At 44.1% G+C, this 24,198-nt stretch overlaps 1 protein-coding gene across 1 annotated transcript in view; it reads left to right on the top strand.

The window, feature by feature from the left end:
* The first annotated feature begins 1,196 nt into the window (after window positions 1-1,196).
* RELL2 (RELT like 2) overlaps window positions 1,197-24,198 on the top strand; it is a 217,167-nt gene continuing 194,165 nt past the window's right edge. Inside the window, exon 1 of the mRNA XM_069199480.1 lies at window positions 1,197-1,481. The gene's annotated coding sequence lies outside the window, so the exon portion shown is untranslated. The remainder of the gene's footprint in view (window positions 1,482-24,198) is intronic.

Here is a 24,198-nt window from a genome sequence, read left to right on the forward strand (position 1 = left end):
CCCGGCTGGTGCACAGAAATGGTGCAAGCCGGTTCTAAACCTTTTGGTGCAAAACCTGCTTTAGTGCAGTTTTGCACCAAAAAGTATAAATATGCCCCTAGTTTAGAAAGCATTATAATTGCACAGTAATATCACATAATACTATACTGGAGAGGCACTACCTTAAATGAGCCCTAAATCCATGAGTAATGCACATTTTGAGTTGGAAGATAATTTTAGTGTCTTGGGACACCCCTATCGTTAAGCGATTTATAGCCACTTTCAGGAGAACATGATGATTGCTATCAAGGCCCTGATTACAAGGTGACGTATTTATCACACGAGGTAAATACCAACACTGTGGGTGAGGTACTTACCAGGCAGAGGAAATTCGTCCAATTTTAATTTATACTATAGAAAATGAGGCATTCTCTGCATATTCTGCACCGTATTGAATTTACTGTAGGTTTTTCGCTCAGTAAATTTCCGCAGGTTTGAACATTTAGTATTGTTTACCGCAAATCTGTGACTTCCGATTTCAGCGCAAATATGAGTTTGCAAAGGGATTAAAATTTACCCCGAATCTTCAATCAGAATGCAAGTGTTTTTGGGCTCAAACTGGAGCATTGCTAGCCCAACACCAAAAGTATTCATAGTACAAAAGCCAAAGGTATTCATTCGCTTTGTTGGCGCTTGTTTTCTTTATGTTATGTTACTTGCAATAATGCATTTCTAAAGGGAAAATCAGAACTTCAAGCAACTGAGGGCAAAGGAGAAACCAGCATCGGTAGAACGAGTCATACGCGACAAGGTGCAACCTTCAGGCATGGGTACCTAGCAGCAAAGACGCTACTGTTCCTGGAGCCGAGCGAGAGATGAAGGACTAGGATGCTGCTGCAATCATGTGAGAGCGTGGGGACCACAGAATGCTGCGGGAGTTAGGCGAGAGGAGGATGCTGTGCGTGCCAGGTGAGAGCTGATGCTGCAAGAATCAGGTGAGAATCGATAAACTTGTACACTGCAGACATCAGGGCAGAACTCGGGTGGGAGAGCTGGGGAAGACGATGCTGCCCGAAGCATAGCACTGCACGTACTGAATAGGAATGAGAAGTGTCATCGCTAGGGACGGTTTGCAGCCCAAAAAGGCAGGAGTGGAGAGAGAGAGAAGGTAGAGCAAGGAGGGGGGCCCAGTAGGGGAGGAGAGGCAGACGGAGAGCACAGTTAAAGCAACTGGGATTGCTGGGACAGTGGTGGCGGGCGTCGCACGAAGCACAGCAGCAGCCAAGGTCACAGCAGAAGAGCGTTTGGCCATCAGCAGCACCCTGCTAAGCCCCCGGGAGCGCAGATTCCCGCCCTGGCACAGACACCCCAGGGCTTTACATCATTGGATGACACAGGGAGGAAAATGTTAAAACTGCAGAGCTGGCGGAGTCTCCTGCAGCTGCGGCCTGTCGGCGAGCAGAGGCGCGTTTAATGGCGCAGCCTGGAGCGCTCGGACACAGGTTAGGATGCCTTTTTGGGAGTTTTATGTCCTGCAGTTGGTGTGCTTCTCTCATGACAGTATTTTCTGAAAGGTACGTGCTGTCTGTGAGAGGGAGGGGTGAGCTGCCCTCAAGGGAAGGATGGCAGTAAGCGTGCCTGCAGTGTGTTATGGAGCTAGACACAGGCAAGGGGGAAGAGTGGGCTGAATAGAATGGGAAGAGGGGAGCAGGTACAAGGATAGGGATGTGGGCAAAAGATGGGGCACGGGTGGTGGTGGGAGTGTGGGGGGGGCGTCCAAGGGTGAACGTAGAAACCACTGAAGACGCATGAAGAGAAAGCAGTCGATTGGATTGACTATATGCACCGCACTTGACAAAAAGGCACAATGACACGCACCCAGACATACACATACACAGGTACACCTACATACGCACACACATAAAAGTAACACAAATACGCGCACACAAAAGCACACGAAGAATCTACTCACACACGTCATGACCACGCATAAGTACACACATTGCCAACACAAACATTAGATACACAAATGACACATAAGTCGTATATAAACTTAAGTGACAGTCACAATTCAATATAGCATACACGCATCGATATAACACACGCACACATTATATCCAATTAACCTCATGCGGGCATAAAAACAGTTTGATACAGGCATAGATAATACGTCTAGGTAACACACACGTATACGCCATGTAAATAACACACCAAAAAGCAGATCATAAACACATTTGCAAGCCGCCGGCCCCAAATACATACACTGACGGGTCCGATGAACCGAGATAATGTCCGACCCGTTAGATGTTGGAGCGGAAAGGGGGACAAGCGATGCAATGAAGGCGGCATAACAGGACAGTGCACAGCACAGCGAGGTGAAGGCGCTAGACAGACCTTCACACAGAGAGGGTACGCCAGGAAAGAGACAGAGGTTCAGAGAGAGGACATGGGTCGGCTCTCACCACAGCCTCCAGGAATTGTTGAGGACAAACAGACAAGATAAATACTGCGCGGGATAATTCCCTTCAAGGGAGACCTAAGCAAAGGGCGGATGGGGAGAGACAAACACAGTGACAGAGGTGGGGAGTGGGCACGGGTGAGAGAGGCAAGGATACAGAGGGGGAGAGACGTATTTCAGCGCTAGAGAAAGAGTCCAGAGTGTGTGAGAGACGAGCAATAGCGGGAAAGAGAAACAGAGCTGGGGTGGAGAAAGAGAGCCCAGAAGAGGAATTTAAAGTGACAAACATAACGCCAGGGACTGAGCCTTGAGAGACAGACAGGCAGTGATCGGATGCACGAAACGCCTCATTTTAGCTCCCTAGATGAGGTAAGAGGCAACCACAACATATATTTAAGCCTGTGGGTTTCATAATAATTCCTCCAGTCCCATAATTAGATGTCTGTGTTTATTTGTTTCATTTCACAATAACTAAACAATGATGTCGAAGTGTGGCGGTCCTGAAAACAAGCGAATTAGGGCTCTCAGTTGATAAAAACTTCAGTGATTGAAAAGGAACCAACCTCATTACAGGTCCAGCGCTAGAGATGGCAGAGGAGGCGGGATCACTATTGGCAGAGCACCACTGGTGGGTCAGGGCTGTCAGTCATATCTGCCACAATGCTGTAACTGGACAACGACTGGTGGTCGCATGTGGCACCATGCAATCACTGACCTACCACGGGTCAGAGCTACACTGCTTTGGTGAGGGCAGCGTAGGACTAGTAACAGTGGAGATGATGAGCACTGTTTCCACCCACCTCTCAGTCTGGGTTAGTGGTCCCCAGGCTTGTGACCAAGAGGCAAAATGCTCACTGTTTACTATATGGGATGGGTCGGTGGGATTGGGACATTTCCCAGTCGGAGGGTGACCCCAATGAATGTGTTATTTAAGTTTCCTCATTCCACTATTCACAATATGAAGAATGACAGCTGCTTATTGTCTTGGGTAGTCCACGGAACTCTGTACCTGATGCCCCCTTCTTAATGTCTGCCCTATGCGTGCCTTGTAAACCTCATTTTGAAGGATGTTATTTGTTTCATGGTTTATATTACATTGCTGTGCAACCTCTGTGTGTGAGGCCTACTGCTCGCTCTTAAGATATACAGTTAATATCCAGGTTATGTAGAAAGAGATTTAGGAGAATTAGTCTCCTGGCAAAGCCTTTTAATTTTGTCTCATAAGTGAACCGTGACACATGAAATAAAATAACTTGTGACGTTGAGATGCCGGGTTTGATTTCCGTAATTGTTTTTCCTCAACTAATGACTTAAACTCCAAGCTAGGTAGATGACATTGGAGAGTCTTGAGTTGATCTGTGAATTCTTGTAGGCTGGATTGCTTGTCGAGCTCGTTGGAGAGCTTGCTCATTTGACTGATGCCCGGTGCCTGCAGTGGAATATTCCTTCTGTTCTAGTTAGGTACACTTAATTCACTCAAAGAATTAAAACTTATCTCTGCTGTGCACTTTATAAACCCATGTAGTCCTTGGCAAACTGTTGCCTCAATTCAGTATCTATTGCCATAGTGTTGTGGGGGGGGGGTCTACCAAATGGCAGACAGTACGTGCTGAACAGCTCTGCTCAACCTCAACAAAATCCTTCAACATCCTGGAAATAAAGGTCTCTAAATGAACAAAATAAGCCATCATCACGTTGCAGATAAAGTGCTGCACTACACTATTCTATTTTTGGCCTGCTCTGGTCCTCTTGAGTAATAATCAATGCCTTGATTGGCAATGCAGCATCAGTACCTGGGCGGCTGTGATAGTTTAAGGGGGTCTCTCGAAGACTGCTCAGGCTACCAAACAGCATCTTACCTGGCAGGTTGGTGGCATTGCTGATCCTGTCATTTTGGTTTCATTGCACTCAAAGGAGAGGAGGAGACCATAGAGGGGCTGGTGGGCTCCATCTGAATTTTATGGTGGTTGGCAAGGGAGGCTGACGATTCGTTCTTCTCTTACCAGGAGTGCTTCTCCCATTCTGCGGCTCACCCTGCTGGAGCCAGCTTGAGCACAGCACTCATTGGAGTGATCCTCCATTCTGATGCCGACACTGCAGCCCTGGGGAAAGCTGTGGAGACCCAATGCCTGGAGAGGTTGCGTCTACTTGCCAGCACCGACCCATGGAGTTTCAGTCAGGGGGTGGCATTTTGCTCTATACATTCTTTCTGCCCCCAGTTGGCCCTCCCCTGCCCTATTCAGTCCTGCTATCTGGTGGGGAGGCTGGGTCTCAGCCTTTTCTCTGTGGGTTGATTGTCCCAGGGAACTAGAAGGATGGGCCTTCCAGTACTGTTCAAGTCATTTTTGAGGTGTGACCTGGCTATTTGAAGTCACATCAAGGCACCTACTTCAAGAAAATGTCTCTGCAGTGGGTGTTCTTCCCTTGGATGGTGATCGATGCCCCAAAATAGAATTGGGGACTAAGAGAATGTGCATGCTGGGACTGAACTGTTGCCCCACTAAAGAGTTGTATCTTACAGAGCCTGTTACTCTGGGAAAAGACTTATGAATGCTGAGGGAGGACTGAAACTGAGACTGTCAACACTAGCTATTCCTAATCTCAGATTAGAGCGAGCGTGTTATTGAGCCTGAAGAGCAAGTGTTGAGGCAGGCTCTGAGGATCTGAGATGGGCAGGGTACTGTGATCCTCACAATAGATTGAAATGGATCACTTTACTGGAGAGATACAGAACAAACATGCTTTGGGCAAAATAGAGTGGGGGCTCCACCACAGATGGTCTCTGATGCAATCGGAGCTCCAATCTTAGCAGCCACTGAAAGGTCAAGACTCATGCTTGAGAACAAAATCAATCCAGCATCTATGGAAGTAAACTACTTTGTGTTGACTTACACAAAATCAATGACTGATAGAGACTGTCCTACAAACTGAAATGTCTGATCTGAATATAACTGTGTGCTCTCTGCCAGTGTTCACTCATCATCTGGGCAATAGACTGTAGGACGATGAGGGGAGATCCTGCATGAAAAACATCTAATTTATTGGATTCCCAGAATGAGTGGAGGATATTATACTTGAACATTTCATAGAGCCTTGGAATAATGCATCCTTATGACCAAAAGCGTTATCCAGATTTCTTGTTGTGGAATGAGCCCACAAATCACTGGCACCCTTTCCTCCCTCGGGCACTTCCCCAAAGCAGTTATAGGACAGATTATAAACTAAAAAGACATGGACATTAATTAGCAAAATACATGCAAAGCAGGGTACCATAAGTCTGATGATGATGTGAGTTACATCCCCCAGATTGCATACAAGTGCAAAGACTCCATCAATCCTTTAACACTGTAAACAAAAAGCTCAGAGCACTGGGGGTACAACAGATGTAACCATTCCCTGTCAAACAGAGTGTGATACATTATGGAATGTCACACTTGTTTATGAACCCAACTGATGTGTGGAAGTGCTTCGAGTTGGGAAACTGAGGGCACAGAGGAATTGACACTAATAACTGGATGGGGCTTCTCAGACTGAGAAAATGAACTAACAAACAGCTATGTGGGACACAGGAGAGGATGGCCCCTTCTGACAATCAAGGGCCATTGTACAGGAGGATGGCACCTTTACAGCTGTGCCAGCAGACCATGAAACTTAGAGTATACCTTCAGATAGACCCAAAACAGATTTGACGACTGTGTCATGGGCAGCACTGAGTGAGCCATCATTGTTACAAGAGAATAACCAGATGGACAGTTGAAGTTGGCTATCTGGAACCGATTGTGGTTTTCAATTTCAATGTTATGTAATGTTTGATATAACAGTATAGGTTAAACTGGTCCCTCATCCCTGCATAGGCTGCTTGTCAACTGCAGTCATGATTTTAGCTCCTTCCCTCTTTTTATTTTTTTCATATAGAGACTTAGGGCCTGATTACGATCTCAGAGGGGGGGTTATTCCATCCGCTGTATTACAATTCCATTATAGCCTATGGAACTTGCAATACGACGGATGGAATACCCATCATGTTTGTGACAGAGTTTTCCATCTGCCAAGATCGTAATCACACTCTTAGTATTCCTTAAGTCAAACTGAGGCCTGATGGGAGTTGGCACTTTTGTGCCTGTCCACACAGGTCATCCCATTTAGTGGCTAGTCCAGCTTGCCTATGGTAGCTTAAGGCTTTTGGGGAGATCCTCTCATCAAGTAGGTATCGGCCTACACCCAAGTTATATTGGTGGACAACCCTCTGTGGGCTGAGACCTCCAATATATTAAACATGGTAGTAGGGTATAAACTGTTAGTAATCACCTGATCTAGCAACTTTGAACATCGTTTTTGTTCTTTTCATGTTTAGATTCAGTTCACTTTTACCTTTGCTGTTATAAAAATACACTTCAGGGTTGAACGAGGTGGGCTAACAGACATTTATCCAGTTAAGTGTTTGCCTGAGTAGTGGAGGAATTTCTAAACTGTTACATATCGAGACAGTTAGGTGACTATGTACACAAACAAAATAAGTGTGGAACCTATCCAATGATTATTATTTTATACAATGAGGATGTTGCATTGAATGATTGGCGGTGGTTGCTGGCCCCTCCTCTTTCCCTGAGACATCTTAAAACCAGAAGGCCAAAGTAAATCAACGCTTTAACCCTGCAAAATGACATGTAAATGGACTGAATGTTACTAATTAGGGATGTAGGGTACTGTGATATCGTGGGAGACAGACTGTGAGAGTAGAATTTCTACAGGCAGCGCATTTCGTTAACGTGGAGGTAGACAAGATCTGCTGAAAATCCAGATGTAGGCCTCCACTTATTTTTAATAAACAAAAGCAGTATTGATTTGGCTGACTTTGGGAGTCCGTACAGCCTTACCCTAAGCCGGATGTGATGGGTAAATATCTCTTGGTGTACACTCTTTTGAGCGGAGGGGAAATCTGCTTTATTTATATATATATATATATTTATATATATATATATATATATGCCCCACATGTCGATGATGGCAGTTTCTTTGGGAATGAGCTAAAGAATACAACCGGGTATTCCCCACTATCATTAATACATTAAAGTCATCAAAGTATATAATTCTCAGAGGAACTCTTTCTTCACTTTTCTGCTTCATTAAAAAAATGTGCTTCATTTGCATATACCATGATTGGATTGATCGATTGCTATAACTCATGTCACAATAAAAAAAAAAAACATAAATTCATCAACTGCCGGCTGCATGAATAACAGAAATAACTCATTATAAAAACCCACTAGCACATCCCCTGGCAGCCATTTCACATAGATATTCTCTCTTCCAATCATTCCCACACTCACATATCTAAAAACAGATGAAGACTCTATGGGCCAGATGTAGGTAGCATTTTGCATGGTGCATCGCGATACTCATTCACATTTTGCGAGTTGGTACCGACTCGCAAAATGTGAATGCGACTCACAAATAGGAAGGGGTGTCAATTCACAGTTACCACCAGTGTCACACTGGTGGTAACCCATTCGCAAAAGGGAAGGGGTCCCCATGGGACCCCTTCCCCTTTGTGAATGTTGCCAAAAATGTTTTTGGACCACTGCCTACTCTGAAAAAACGAAACCAAATTGATTTCGTTAGTTTTTTAGGGTTGAGCCTGCGTTGCATGCGCTCGTGCATGTGTATCTCAGCGAGACGCCTTAGGCATTAGAAAAGGGCTCGGAGCCCTGTCAACGTCACGTCAGTGTTTTTCATTGGTTCGTGGGCTTGCCTATTAAAATCTGCTTGCTTTCATTAGTCGAAAGCATGCATACGTCATGCCTACTCCGGTGGCTAGCCCTCCTCGAGCGCAGCGACCAAGTACAGAAAACATGCGAGGCTCGCTGTTTTCTGTCAGATCGTGGACTAATTGTTCTCTATTTTCCTAGCGCGATTTAGCTTGGCAGAAGTCGAGCGCTTTACACAGTTAATTTCACTTTTTCGGGTTACGTACATAAAAGCACTTTTGCCGATAGATGAAAAGTCGGGTTAGGAGTTTACAACATGATCAGCTCTAACATGAGCAAACGCAAGACCCGTTGCATTGCAAATGCTAGTGTGTATTGCAACTCGTTTTCCTTTAAGGAAAACGGGCTGCAATACAAAAAAAAAACTGCTTTATTTAAAAAGCAGTCTCAGACATGGAGGTCTGCTGTCTCCAGCAGGCCACCATCCCTGCGAGTGCAGGGAATCGCTATGGGGTGGCAAAATGCGACCCACCTCATTAATATTAACGAGGTGGGTCTTTGCAACCCCATAGCGATTCGCAGACGGTGTCTATGACACCGTTCTGCATCCAAATTTGCGATTCGGAAATTGCTACATTTGGCCCCTTATTGCAAGGGTCACTATGATGCATCCATACCACTACAGCCTAGTTTTTCCACAGTATATGATTACTTTCTTTGAGGTTTCATTGATCATAAACCTAACATAAATATTGCAACAATTATATCTACTTTCTTATTTTCACATTCACAGTAATTTGTGTGTAGTAACTGCAAGAGACAAATGCTTCTTGGTTACATCCATTCATCGCATTACTTTGGTGGTTGCATCAGTTTAACATTTCCTTTTAATGGCTACACACTTTTAAGTTTCATGGGAGAAGTCAGCGCCTTTGATGAGAAGCTGCAAATATGAGGGAAACGTTTTGCATACAAGGATACCCTAGAAGGCTCACAAAGGGAATCATACAAGAAAGCAAGTTTTTATGACAGAGATCATTTGCTGTGGTGCACACAAGAGAAAAGTGATTCCAAACTAGTGCTTGTTACTAGACATTCAGTGTTCAATGAAAAAGTAAGACAAGTCATCAATTTCATTTGGCACATTCTGAATAGTCATCTAGTTAGCAACACAAGGACCCCTAACCTATGTTTGCCCATCATCACAATAGAAACCTGAAAGATAAAATTGCGAGGTCCAGACTTATGACCACAGGAAACTGTATTCATACTCGCCTTACTGAACACAGAGCAGCCATTAGATGGAAACCTGAAAAATGAAATAGTGAGGTCCACACTTACGACCACAGGAAACTTTATTTAAACCTGCCTTACTGAGCACAGATCTGCAAGTAGGGCTCAGAAACTAGCTGCCACCATGGTTAAACACTACACTGAAATTGGAAACCAATCAGAAAACATACAGTGGCTTATCTTTGAATAGACTGTAGCCAATAAAAGTAACGACACAACAAATGTGAGAGAACTGAGAAAAGTGTGTTGGATCTTCACCCTCAAACTCACATATTGGGTCTCAACAGTGAGATCTCTTGGGAAAAAGCAATTAAATATGGCTGAAACTAAGATTGTTCCAGGTGTGGACTTTAATGTATTGGGGATTTGTGCGTGAAGATGAGGGTAGTTTTTTTGGAAGGGAAGTCATGGAATCTGTTACACCATATGTGACTATACTGATTATATGGGCTGGTTATTTCAGCTGTGCCTCCGACGGGGATCTGAATAGACACGTTTCCAAGGCACATGCAAAGCCATCCATAAGACACAGCATAACGGAACTAATGGGTCATTTGAACTCTGTAGACATATGGCATAAATTACAACCATCTAATGGAAATGCTCATGTCACTCCATGACACATGATACCTATAGTTGCATGGACCATTTTCTAGTAACTGGGAATATAGCAAGGATAGAAACAGTGCAGTATCAATATCGGTTCCTGTCAAACCACTCTTAACTGATAATTGATTACTGCAGTGCTTGGACCAGTCCTTTGGGTAACCTGTGGTGACTACGATCTGAAGCTGTGCAGAACCACGCTTTTCGAGGTGAGATAGGAGACAGTGTAGTGTGGTCAGTTTTACGTATATTTTGCGCATTAGCTTCAGGCCTTAGGCCTCTGTGCACTTTGCCCTAAATATATTTTATTCATTTGCTAACAGCTTAGAGCCTCTGTGCACTTTGCTCTAAATGCTTTCTATTAGGCTTCGTACTGTTATTTTACAGAATAGCCAGTTCTACGGTGTTGTTTTTTATTCATATCACACTGTTTTGCCTACTTCAGCACTGGAGTTCTTCATAACATATTCACTCTGTGCTTTAGTCAAGGATACAGTCTGGTACATTGCCGATAGACGTGGTAGGAGTCTAGACTTGCCATTCCTGCGTGGGAACATTTTGTGATCACGATGACATGTTAGTTATAAAATCACTTCCTTGTCCCAATAGATAGGAGAGGGAGATTCCGACCAGGGAACCACAACTAGACGCTGACTGCCTCGTTGCAGATGCTGAACCAGATCACAGGCCTTTGCTCAGGTATGAGTGTGTCCGTCTCCCTAGTGATACAGAAAGGCAAGCTGAAAGCTTAACATGCTCTGCTCTAAATAGAACAAGCAGAGGGAGAGTAGAAACGGTTAGGAATTATGATAGCTTTATTTCTATGTTTTACTCTCCTGGTTACTATATCAATCCTACTATGTTGTATTGTTCTGGTTATTGCGGCTCACGCCTTAATATCTAAAATACAGTTGTTTTATTAAAACATTATATAAAACTTATACTGTCTTTGTCATTTGTATATGAGACCATATAGTGAATGAGAGAGTTGGTTTGGATCTGAGTGACCACGACTTCCCTGAGAAGTTCCAAAGATGTCATGCGCTCGGCTGCCCAATCATTTCTTCCCCGTGGGAGAAATGAGGTACTGCTAGTTAGCCGGAGCAACAACCGGATTTAGGGTGACAGAGTTCCTTACACGTGGGTCAGACTCAGTCCCCCACACCGTTATCGATCCTGCTGCCTAGAAATCCAGTAGTCTCATTTAGGATAATGAGAGCCCACGCGACATGGCGCCCCCAACGTTTGGTCTGGCTCTAATGTTTGGGTCCGACTGACTCTCTCGGTCTCGTATATATTTTGACTCCTCGGTTCCGTATGCGGAGACGTCCGTGGGGCTGAGGGTTTCCGCCACCACAGGTTGGGTACATCCTATTACTTAGTGGTTGGTTGTTCAAGCTTGAACTTTGAAAGGAAATACCCCGATATTGGTGTGCCTTCTCTGTCCTAGAGCTATTATTGTTATACTAATGGCGAATCCAGTTGTAGTAAATATACCGCTTAATATGCGATTTCCGCTCACGGGTCATCTGATAGCACATGGACTGACAGTCCAGGGGGGTCCGGTCACTTTTGTGGTGGACGCCCATGCAGCCTATAGAACAGAACTTTTTTATTCTTGGGTCGTATTTCCAGCAGCGGATGGGGGTACAAATACTTTTCACGAATATACTGTTGCGAATGTCCCTGGACAATACAGGGCTTATGCATACTTAGAAATACCTTTATCTTATCAAGAACACCATAATTGGCTTGATGGCGCCCTCCCACATTCAGTAACACCAGTACGGTTAGGTCCGTTGAGTAATGATGGTCCGACCTGGCCTTTATTGGCTACATATACACCATATCCTGGAGTGGCAAATGTGGCAGTGGCTGAAGTGCGTCGTTTATATGTGGAATTAACTGCAACGTACAGACGATTAGTTCAGTTTGTGATGCAGACATTAAATACTAATGCAGCGCATGCTGCTCCAGCTCATCTACATGCGGTGGTGCCGGGAATAAATCCGGCCACTGTACACTCTGTAATGGGCAAGGTACCGGCTAAACGTGAGGAGACTCCATTTTGGCTGGCGCAAAAAATTCATACGCTGGAAGCAGTATTTCCCCATACGGGACCTCAGGATAAGCATAGAATTTTGACGATGTGTTTGCCGTATGGGATGGTTCCTACGGTGGATCTTTGTAATACTTGGGGCACGGTGTTTGCCGCTCTCTATACTACAGCACACGGTACACCGACTTTGGCTAATTTGCCGGAGGTGCTTAAACAAATTCAGGATGAATATGGGGCTGCCCCTGCCTTGGATTTAGGCATGCAATTGATGGGTAATTTCAACGCGGTTTCTTCTATTATTTTGAGTAATCTCAAGGGGGAGGCTGTAGCACTAGCAGTGCGAATGCGTCTTCAGGACGTTCCGCAGATTAATCAGGAGCGGGAACTTCCGAGAATAATAGCTGAAACATATTCTAGTATTGGTCGTGATAGCCCAGGGGCTCGACCGCAGAAACCACAATTGCAGGGTAAAAATAATAAGGATAATTCTAAGCAACAGCAACCTGAGGGTGCGAAAAAGCGCTGGGATAAGAAACAGCAAACACCTAAGAAAGATGGTGGGCAGTCTCCGCAACCGGAGACCCCACAAAATAAGTATAATCTCAGGAATAGCGATACTTTGAAGACGCCTGATAGATATCAATATACTGATACGCGCCAATCTCGTTCCTTTCAGGACTCCTCGGAGAAAAGAAGTGAGAGAGGTGGGCGGTCAGAGCGGAGGACAGAGTACGTGAAACCGAGACAGGATTCACAACGCTCAGCGGAGGTTTCTATTAAACAAGAAGAGAAACCGCTGCAACAAAAACAGCAGTTTAAAAAGAAGAAAGTGGCAGCAGTCTCATTTAGACATGCCGCTCAAGAAGAGAGTTCTCTTGACGAACAAGACATGGGCGTTAGCGCTGTTAGACAGCGCGGCAGAGGTCACAATAGTTCGCCGGAGTCTTCTAGAGCATCTGGAGGCGAAAGCAACTGATGACTTCATACAAGTCGAGACGGCGGATATGCGAGTCTCTGATCCTGATCAAGTATATCTTGTGACTCTACGATTAGAAGGGGACATTGACCGCGTTGTACACGCCATCTTTTGGGACCATATGGTGAAATCATATGATGTCCTGTTGGCCGAACAAGATTGGCCACCTGACTTTGTTCGCGACTGTCCAGTTGGGGAGGAGGTTATTGCGCCTTCCTTTTCACCACTTGTTCCGAGAGAACTAGCGGAGTCATATGGTAAATCATGGGCTCTAGCACAAGCCCCCGCCCTATATAGAAATAATGTGGGTTGGGATAAACAATCACCTTATCACGTCATTCCCATTAAAGGAGAACCTCAGCCACAGCCGCAATATCCTATTAAATTTGAAGCAAGGGCATCGGTTCGGAAAATTCTTACACAATTGGAGTACCAAGGTGTGATTGAGCCTTGTGTCTCGCCGATGAATAATCCCTTATTTCCGGTTGCTAAACCGGACCATTCCTATAGGATAGTGGTGGATTACAGACATTTGAATAGTCATACACGCACATATGCTATACAGAATTCACATAGCGCTGCGCTTATGAATAATATAGTGCGTAAAAAATACAAAACAACCTTGGATATCTCGAATGGATTTTTCTGCCAGAATATAGCACCCGAAAGTCGGGACTATACTGGTTTCAGTGCGTTTGGCTCTCAGAAAAAGTTTTGTCGTTTACCTCAGGGGTATAAGAATAGCCCAGGACTGTTCTCGGCTCGTGTGACTGAACTTCTGCACGAGTTGGACCCTGAGGCGTTATCATATGTTGATGACATTTATTTGACGAACGATGAGATTCTACAACATCTCAGTCGCGTATCGCCCATTGTTTTGGGTTTTGCTGATATTGGTTATAAGTTTAATTTTAAGAAATCGAAGATTGCCTTCCTCAGTGTTATTTTCCTGGGATATGAGTTATCGAGTGAGGGCAAGAGCCTGGCGCCACATTTTTTGGAGAAATGTGCTTTACTGCAGCCTCCTAATACGGTTCGGAAGCTCCAGTCTTTGTTGGGGTTTCTGAATTTTGGCAGAACTTACATTCCTGATTATGCTACACGTATAAAACCCTTATATGAACTGATTCGCCCGAATTTTTCAAGTAGATTTTGGACGATTGAGCATACACACATACTGCGAGAGCTGCAGAATGATCTCTTAGCGGTTAAACATTTACACACGCGGGACAATAAAACTCATTTGGTCATCAGGGTGATTCCTGGGGCTGTTGGATTTACGTATGTCACCTTTAATGAAGGGGAGACAGTCCCGATAGCATACAAGTCCCACTTGTATTCTGCTGCAGAACAACGTTTTGCACAGACTGAGAAAATTCTCACTGCAGTACAGATGGCTGTGATCAAAGAAAGACCGCTAGCCCAGGGCCAACGCATTATTGTCGTTTCCCCAATTCCGGCCTTGGAGGCTGTTACAAAAGCGAGTGTTCCTAATTCGAAAGCTTTACACCCGCGGTGGATACAATGGGCTACGTCTTTGACGGCCACTGATGTGGATTACATATTTGACCCTAAGCTGCAGACTCAAGAATTTCTTCAATATGAAATAGAGTACCCGGTTCCTGCTGGCACATTACCTATTGACCAATATGAAGTGTTCATGTATACCGATGGCTCTGCGCAACCGGCGGTTGGGACTAAACAACAGTATTCTGCTGCTTGTGCGGTGGTGAGCGGGACTATGGAGGGGGGAGTTTTCGGCCCCCGACATACTTATACTAAAACGTTGGGAGATTGCACGGCGCAGCTGGCTGAGCTCAAAGCTCTTTTGTTAGCATTGGAGCATGCAGAGCCGGCGATATTGACCTTGCTAGTCTGTGACTCCTACTACTGTGTGCAATTCTTCAATGAATATCTGCATTATTGGAAAATGAATGGGTTCAGAGATTCTAAAGGCAACACCATTAAACATAAATTGTTGTGGGGTAAGGTTGCGGGTCTGAAAGAGACGCTTCCTAAAGTCCATGTTGTACATACACTTGGACACCAGCGCGTTGGAATACACGTTGCTGGGAATACTTTGGCTGATGAGGCTGCAAAGTCGGCAGTGGCTATCGCTACTGTAGCCGCGGTAACTCGTTCGAGTTCAAAACCAGACATAGAGATTTCGGCTGCCATAAAAGCTACGGCTGATGGCACGCCATTTCCTAAAGGATTCCCTTCTAAATATAGTTACTGCTTGAGTAGTGCACTAAATGCTGTTGTTAATATTCCAGGCGTTGGTGTACGTGAGTTACCGAATAAGATTGAGAGACCTCGATTAATTTCTGCAGCGCATGAAGGGATGGCATCTGCGCATGCTGGTGTGGCTGCCACGATTTCGCTTTTACAGGCCCGTTATTGGTGGCCTGGTCTCTATAAGGAGACAAAGCAGTATGTCCTTTGTTGTGACGTCTGTCAACAAATTAAAGTATCGTCGGCTAGACGCCCGCAGCAGACTCCTCTTCTGATATGAAATAGACCATTACAGTGTGTGTACTTGGACCATTGTGGTCCACTGACACCAGATAGTGCATACAAATACATATTGGTTGCAGTAGATTCGTGCTCCAGATTTGTGTGGGTCTGGCCACAGCGCTCGGCTGACGCTCGGACTGTTATTAAAGATTTGCGTATCTTTGTCGATACATTTGCAGTTGCGGCTTTTCATTCGGACCAGGGCCCTGCTTTTGCCTCTAAGGCATTCAGGGACACCATGGCTTCGTTGGGGGTCCAACTCCAATTCTCGTCTCCATTTCATCCAGAGGGAAATTCTGTCGTGGAGCGTTTAAATTGTGATTCAAAGCAATCCTTAACAGCCAGGGTTATAGGTACGGGTCGTAGTTGGCTAGCCCACCTGTATGGAGTACAGAGAGCACTTGATGGTCCTGGTGTGGAGGCGGCAGAAACGCCCTTTGACATAAATGATCGTGTCACTATTTTGCAGGATTTACAACGATTCCGTGAAGATAACTCTTCTGCGAGTGCTGCCTCCTCTGGAATTAAGGATGAGCCAGTAACACCTACTGGTTGGATACCCAGGATTGGGGATCTAGTGCGTGAAAAGGTCGCAGTAAAGAAAGAATTTGGTCCTTCTTATCGAGCACCTGTCCCGGTGTTGGGGGTGAGTGGCACGAGAACTGTGATTTTGCCGCCGCTGCAAGGGGCCAAAGGAAATCGTTTTGTTTCCATTGATAATGTCAAGTTACAACATGTGGCCGATTCTGCACAGCAGACCAAGAGGGACACCCAGTAGTTCCGGTATCCCTCTCACTTCTGGGGAAGAAGTCCCGCTGCAGGTGATTAGCACCGACCATGTTTCCTCTCCGAGCTTGGGGAGGGTGGAAGATGATCTTACGATTGTTCCACAGTCGACGATTGATATTGATTCTTTTTCTCAAGTTGCTGTACGTTCTACTGATGTTTCTGAACATGTGATTTATAGCGTACCTAGGAGAGAACATCCATCAGCTTCCTTGTTCACTGTTGCACCTTTTGCGAGAACTGCCTCTGGCTGCTTCAACGACGCGGATGCGGCTGTATCCAGCTCTTCGTCTTCGCTGTCTTCAATCCGAGGTCCACGTAAGCTACTAAGTTGGCTTAAACGTACATATTTTGTTGTTCCTTGGAACTATTTGTGGCTTTTTATGGCTGTACTGACTATTTTTTTATGGTTGGGATTTGTGGTTACCTTTTTTCTGGTAATACATGGTCATTTTCTTCCTGATCGATCAGACATTGAGCACGTGGAGACTGTGTTGAGACCACATTTTTCGTCTCATATGGTTCGAAGAGACATATCCAATGTGAACATTTCTGCGATACCAATTCCGGATGGAATTGTGTGGGATAAAGTAATGTTTGAAATATATGGTCCCACTGAATTGATTCAAATACTGTATGTTCTTAAGTTATCAATGAATGATATTGTTATTCCAGGCATTGTTTCTGATGATTGGGATGTGAAGACAGTAGATGCTATGCTAAAAGATTTGCAATATTATACTGTCTATGACGATGAAGATGCTTACCAATTTAAAGATAATTATGGTGATATGTTTTGCTACACCTATTATGGACACCACTTTATTCACAAAGCGAGTAGCCCTAAGTCCATCTTTCATTATGTACAATGGGAACATTGCTCGACTCCTCCACCAGGGAGTTCGAAAACGTATAATGATAAATTTGCATATTTTTCTGGGCATGATCAGCGAAGCGCTAAGTCTTACTATTTTAAAGTGACACCGTATTCTAATAAGCAAATTTTGTTGACCGATACTAAATTACTGTATTCTAATTCGTTTGTATCTAAACTTTCGGTCGAAGGATATGAATACTGGTTGAAGACTGTTGACTTGAAAAGTGTTTGGGGTACGAAAAATTGGCAGTTGCAAGGCAGAGATACATTATTTCGAGCATGCATTATCCCTGTGCAAATGATTTTCCTCAATGACACAGTACAACAGACTAGTTGTTTGGGCTTGGCGTCGATTAGAGAATTGACTTTGCCTAGCATACCTGTCCCATCTAAATTAAATAACTGGCAGCACTATGTGAATGCTACTTTTAGTGAATTTACGCATTGGGTCCAGAATGGTACGCTTAACGCTTCATCGTTACATCCGGGCGGGTGGTTATTGTGGCCTGTAGACACTAATCAGTGTCATCAACGTTTTGTTACCTCTTCTGGGGGGTTCAGGACTAGTAGGGCAGACCCTCGTTACATTTCACCAGAACATGCAGATATAATAACTACATACAGTGTGGGGAAACTTTGTCAACAATGGTTGAAGTACTCCACGCTGGGTCAATAATACAGGGAGCAGTTCTCTCTCACAGCATCCATTCAATAGGCCCTTATGCTAATTATCTATCTTCCATGTTGCGCCACTGTGCTGCATGCTGAAATTGTACTGCAATATAATATAACTCCAGATCATAATATCCCAGGCTGCCCTCGATTCTGTCCAGCTTGAGTGTGGATAGCCTCACCCTACTCCTTTTGCCAGTCCGAACCAAAGAATTTATAAGGGAATCTAATTCTTTAAAAGGAGCGTGTGGAATCTCACATAATGTGTTTTAAGTGGCATAGACTGTGGGGTAAGAACACCATCTTCGCAAGTGCAAAACAGCCAATAATAGTTAGTAGAAGAGTGTTCCAGAAAGTAATTAACTTCCACAATTACTGAAGAATATTGCCATTTTACTCTTACTGATTAAGTCACACCTCAAGTTACTGTCTAATGGTACTGATTTACAAGATTTCTTGTCATGTCCCAAGGTGCCCCGGAGAAAAAGGTTCTTATACGAAGTGTATAATGAGTTTTGGAAACTTTCCCAGCAGGAGGCTGCAGCCAGGTTAAGACAGATTGATCGAGAAAATCTGCTGCAGACTTTGTCTGTTGTTGATAATGGCATGCATACCCTTTCTGACCGTGTTTACACGATTGACAGCATTGTCTCTTCTGCTATTGACATTATAAAATCAGACATGTCTTCTTTATATCATGGGCAGAGTCAGACACGATCTATCATGCAGCTGGGTTGGACTCTTCAGACCTTGAAGGCGGGTCACGTTCCATGGCAGCACATTCGTGCCAGAGAGATCTTTATCTCCTTTAATTTAACTCGTCAACAACAATTGATGGCTAAGAAGGAAGCGACGTATGTTATGTTAAATATTGAAAAGTTGGAGAAACTGCCTTTTACGGTGGCTGAGATTCCGTCAGCTGAGTGGTTGATTCATGGGGTTATTAATTTGCCTATCTCCACTCTGCAATTTACTTCTTGTTTGAAGCACATTCCGGTGGGTAGATATGAACTATTGGGTGACAGTTACATACACGAGGTGTGGGAGCTTCCTTTTCAGTACAGATGTGTTAATGGTTTGCGGGAAGTTTTTCTTAGCGGTAGCGACTGCAAAACTTCTGTTAGCCATTCCATGGTTTGTAAACAGCTGTCCTTGCACGGAGCGTGTAATGCTTCGATTGCTAACTTAGCTTGTTATCTGAAGGGAGTTCCGGTCCCGGTAATTAAAAACACTTTCCAGGTGCTTTCTAACGGCAGTTACATTGTTCTTAACAGCGAACGCTGCTGTGGCATGCGTGCCGGAATAGTTTACATCGTCGTTGTCAACAAGGCCGTTACGTGCTGCGGGAATGTGTTGTTTCCCCCTACTGAATTTAGGGAGGTAGCGGACATCTGGCCTCATATTGCTACTTCCAAGGTTGATTTCGACAAGTTGAGTCGGCTGAAAGCTTTATTGTTTCAAAAGCATGTGGCCCTTACATCTGCTAGCGAGACCTACGCACTTCAAGTGGCAAGGTCATCGGCGGAGATACAGTCCCTTTTGAATACTAACTTTCCGAGTCACTTCGGTGAACTTGTGGGATGTATATTTAATGCATCTAGCACTGCTGGTATTGCTCATTTTTTCAAAGCCGTTGGTGTTGGTTTCGTTCACACCTTCTCTTCCGTATTCGGTTTGATACCTTCGGCTATACACTCTATTTTCGGAAGCATTTTTGGGGGTTTCCCAATTACTTTGGCTTTATTTGCTGGAGTTTTGCTATTGTTGCTATTTTTTCGCAATGCCTGTCCCGCCGCAACGAGATCCTGTATTGCTGCTCCCGTCAGCGCAGCTGTGTCGTGAACGCATGATGCAGCGTTTTGGAGCAATACTCCTGGCTCATTTGGAGTGTGACTGGTCTTTGTCGTTCCGACCGGTTTTGGATTGTGTGCAACCCGTGTTTCGGTGCCTTTGGTGCTCATTTGAACATGCACTGGCTTTCTGTCTCTCACTGCAGCGCTCTCCAGTGGTTGATCTTGATCTGTTGATGTTCCCGATTAGGGCTCATTCCCAGACTTGTGCACTGCGGTTGCGTTTGCTTCGTGAAGCGGATTATGAGATTCCCTTCCTGGAGGAAGATGGTTTTGTCTCTTTCCGTGGCACTACACGGGGTGCCGCCCTGAATGGTTTTGGGGCTTTGGAACACACCTGCTCCATGGTACTTTGTGGCGTGGATCTTCCGATATTGACATATCTCGAAGTGGAGGAGCTTCTACGTTCTGTTGCTTCTGTTTGACAATTGGATTTTTTTTTTTTTTCTCTCTCTCCCGACTAAATTGACACTATATTGCAATTCGCTCTATTGTCACATGTTTCCTAAATTTATGACTTTGTTGTCTTCTCATCTTGTCGAAATGTTGGGTTTAAATTTAGGTCATGTTTTTTTTTTATGTTGTTGGAACCACTTGCTACCGACAAGGGGAGGGTGTAGTGTGGTCAGTTTTACGTATATTTTGCGCATTAGCTTCAGGCCTTAGGCCTCTGTGCACTTTGCCCTAAATATATTTTATTAATTTGCTAACAGCTTAGAGCCTCTGTGCACTTTGCTCTAAATGCTTTCTATTAGGCTTCGTACTGTTATTTTACAGAATAGCCAGTTCTACGGTGTTGTTTTTTATTCATATCACACTGTTTTGCCTACTTCAGCAAGGGAGTTCTTCATAACATATTCACTCTGTGCTTTAGTCAAGGATACAGTCTGGTACATTGCCGATAGACGTGGTAGGAGTCTAGACTTGCCATTCCTGCGTAGGAACATTTTGTGATCACGATGACATGTTAGTTATAAAATCACTTCCTTGTCCCAATACATAGGAGAGGGAGATTCCGACCAGGGAACCACAACTAGACGCTGACTGCCTCGTTGCAGATGCTGAACCAGATCACAGGCCTTTGCTCAGGTATGAGGGTGTCCGTCTCCCTAGTGATACAGAAAGGCAAGCTGAAAGCTTAACATGCTGTGCTCTAAATAGAACAAGCAGAGGGAGAGTAGAAACGGTTAGGAATTATGATAGCTTTATTTCTATGTTTTACTCTCCTGGTTACTATATCAATCCTACTATGTTGTATTGTTCTGGTTATTGCGGCTCACGCCTTAATATCTAAAATACAGTTGTTTTATTAAAACATTATATAAAACTTATACTGTCTTTGTCATTTGTATATGAGACCATATAGTGAATGAGAGAGTTGGTTTGGATCTGAGTGACCACGACTTCCCTGAGAAGTTCCAAAGATGTCATGCGCTCGGCTGCCCAATAATTTCTTCCCCGTGGGAGAAATGAGGCACTGCTAGTTAGCCGGAGCAACAACCGGATTTAGGGTGACAGAGTTCCTTACACGTGGGTCAGACTCAGTCCCCCACACCGTTATCGATCCTGCTGCCTAGAAATCCAGTAGTCTCATTTAGGATAATGAGAGCCCACGCGACAACAGCATCAACAATTATTTTGAAATTATCTGGAGTTTGATATTCACCAGGGCTTAATGAATGGGAGGTCTTTAATGTGGGGATTAGTGGTGAGTGTAATGACCAAATAGTTGGTGTGCAAGAGAACTAGCACAACAGGAAGAGTTCCGGCCTACAGAGTAAAGAACATTTTGATGCTGTCTTCATAACTAAATTAGTTACTGCCAAAACAATATTACAAGATAAATGAGAAAAAGTGGACATGTTGATACTAAGACAATATAAGCAGAACCTTTATAGAAATTGTGACACACCAGAAAGGCTACTTGCTCCATAGGGAACTACCACCCCCCCAAATATTGTCACTTACAAGACCAGACAGTACAGGAGTTTCCATCCATGCTGTTATCATCATTGTTACTATGCAACAATACTTAGACATCATGTATAAGCACCTATAGAGGTTACATTAGTCTACCTCACAGTCTATCTGACAATTCCATTACTGAACCTTGTGGATAGACAATATGAAAGTTTGGAGGTTGCCATTATGAAAGATACACTTTGGAAAATACTGAAAGATATATCCCATTTTAAGATGCCAGGGCTAAATAGCTTGCACTCAGAAATTTACCAGACCTATGCACACTTGCTTCCCAACAAACATTTAGAAGCGTACATGGAAGCCATGCTGCTGGGGCAGTTTCCTGATGCTATGAGGGAGACAGTCATAGTTATGGTACTCAAACCTGCTAAAGATCCTTTGCAGATGGGTTCCTATACACCTCTGTCCATGGTTAATACTGGTGTCATAACTCTAGCTAAACTCCTGGCCAATAGAATACTTCTTGTGATGGGATCACTGGTACATGAGGAACCAGGAAGGACCACAGTACAAAACAATATGTGAACTTACCCGTGCACTTCATTTCACTTATAACAGGGATATAAATTGTGCCCTAGTGGCACTAGCTGTCATTAATGTGTTTAACATGGTGGGTAGGGATCATATGTAATAGGTGTTGCACATAATAGGTTTTGGTCCAATCTTTGAAAAATAAATGAAACTCCTTTACATGGAAACCACAATCCGGAGGAGATTGGGCAATATGATGTTGGATGGATGGATTTTAGAGCACAGTACCCGTCAGGTGTGCCAATTATCATACCTATTATTTGTCCTCATATTAACCCTTAGCAATCAGACGATGAGCAAAAATGCATGAGTTGGAGAGCAAGATAGAGAAGGTAAGGCTTGCCATTTCAATGCTAACTACAGGCTAGTGTATTTACATGATGTGTAGATATTGTTGTCTATTTTGCTGGCTGAATTGGAGAAGTTTGGTGATGCTACTGGTCTGCATATCAACTGGGCAAAATCAGTGGTCTTTCTGCTGGAAAGGCTGACTGGGATGACACTGGACAAACACCTGAATATTACTCTAAGATGGGAATTGGAGCAGTTTAGATTTGTGGATGTACAGGTAGCAGTCACACGGACACTACAGTACAAGAGTAAAATGGCAATATTCTTCAGTAATTGTGGAAGTTAATTACTTTCTGGAACACTCTTCTACTAACTATTATTGGCTGTTTTGCACTTGCGAAGATGGTGTTCTTACCCCACAGTCTATGCCACTTAAAACACATTATGTGAGATTCCACACGCTCCTTTTAAAGAATTAGATTCCCTTATAAATTCTTTGGTTCGGACTGGCAAAAGGAGTAGGGTGAGGCTATCCACACTCAAGCTGGACAGAATCGAGGGCAGCCTGGGATATTATGATCTGGAGTTATATTATATTGCAGTACAATTTCAGCATGCAGCACAGTGGCGCAACATGGAAGATAGATAATTAGCATAAGGGCCTATTGAATGGATGCTGTGAGAGAGAACTGCTCCCTGTATTATTGATGCAAGGTGGTGCCCCGTGGCTACCCTCATGTGGCTTGTCACACTGCCACAGAGTGGGATGCTGTGGTGAATAGAGTGATTACACAGTCTCTGTTTTCTAGGCCCCTGGAAATCAGGTGGTTCTGTTCGTTCAGAAAGATGACCCACAAAATGTCTATGTTCTGGTGGAAGGAGGGTGGATGCACCACACTTGGTGACCTCTATCTTGGGGACAATATTTTGACCTTCAAGGATGCACAACTTCAGTTTGGAGTGGGGCCAAAACAACATCTACAGTAGAGTTGTCTATCCAGGACAACCAGTGAAGTATGGACGAGTTTCAGTGTGATTCCCCTACCTCTGTTGTTCTGATTGTGCTGTTAGAGATAGACCCTTCTGCTCACGCAGTATCCTGACCTTACAAAGCATTGAAAACACAAGGAAGTACTGGCAGTTCAACAGATATGGGAGTGGGAACTAGAATCACAGTTAACAAATCATGGACTGCAATCAGACATGGGTACATGTTCAACAGATCTCTAGAAATACCAGGTTAAAGTTGACACATTTTAATTTTCTTCACCACATTTATTTGACACCTTTCAAACTCTCTAGATTAGAACATGTATGGATAGGTCATCTCTATGGACCAGGTATAGAGCAGAAAGACCAATTGCAAATGTACTAGAAAACTGTAAATAATAAGTTATGTAATATTGTGGGGTTGTCTATAGAACTGTCTTTTAAGCACTGATTACTTAATCTTATCCCTAATACTAAAAAGACGCAAATCAAATACAAATTTACACTGCAGGAAACGGTATTGGCTGAACTTGGTATTGTAGCACTGGCTCAAATCACACAGCCCAAATACCATCATGGGAGAAAGACCTACTGGAGTGGGTGATTGCAGAAGAACTCATGA

The sequence above is a fragment of the Pleurodeles waltl genome, chromosome 7 (genome assembly GCF_031143425.1).
Source record: "Pleurodeles waltl isolate 20211129_DDA chromosome 7, aPleWal1.hap1.20221129, whole genome shotgun sequence".
NCBI lineage: Eukaryota > Metazoa > Chordata > Amphibia > Caudata > Salamandridae > Pleurodeles > Pleurodeles waltl.